Source organism: Tupaia chinensis, unplaced genomic scaffold, assembly GCF_000334495.1.
Source record: "Tupaia chinensis unplaced genomic scaffold, TupChi_1.0 Scaffold144171_2, whole genome shotgun sequence".
Taxonomy (NCBI): domain Eukaryota; kingdom Metazoa; phylum Chordata; class Mammalia; order Scandentia; family Tupaiidae; genus Tupaia; species Tupaia belangeri.
Genome location: NW_006204028.1, coordinates 1,507,172 through 1,507,649, shown reverse-complemented (window position 1 = coordinate 1,507,649; position 478 = coordinate 1,507,172). Strand labels below are relative to the sequence as shown.

Here is a 478-nt window from a genome sequence, read left to right as displayed (position 1 = left end):
GAGGAGGCCATCCAGTCTGGCTCTGCAGAGGGTGTGGCCGGCGTGGCCGCAGACTAAATGCGAGGTGTATGTGTGTATAGGGGGTGCTCACGGGCTCTTCCCAGACGCAGGGAAGGGGAGCAGGTTAGGTGTTTATCTTGCAATTTACCCCAGTTCTCAGCCCTGGAGAGATGAGACTAAATCTAGGTATTTGGTTGATAGATCCGTAAGGGACCCGGACGGCGGGGACGCCACACACGGGAAATGCAGGAGAGGTATGAAGGGAGGAGAAGAGGCCCCTAGTCAAGTTCTGGCCCGGTCAACACTTGCTAATGGTTACTGCCTCCCACCCCACACTCAGTTCTCCGCTTCCCGCCAAGCCCTGGCAGCCAGAGGGTTGCCCAGTACCCGCCCCCTTAATACTGGTTTACAAGAAGAGCGGGCACGGGCCTGAAGGACGGCGGGCCCAGGGCTCCAATTCAGCTCCGGAGCCGCAACT

The 478-nt window shown here is 59.0% G+C and overlaps 1 protein-coding gene across 1 annotated transcript in view; it reads right to left on the bottom strand.

Moving 5' to 3' along the window:
• The window catches only part of ITGA3 (integrin subunit alpha 3), a 67,718-nt gene that overhangs the window by 43,318 nt on the left and 23,922 nt on the right, over window positions 1–478 (bottom strand). The gene's annotated exons all lie outside the window — the stretch shown is intronic.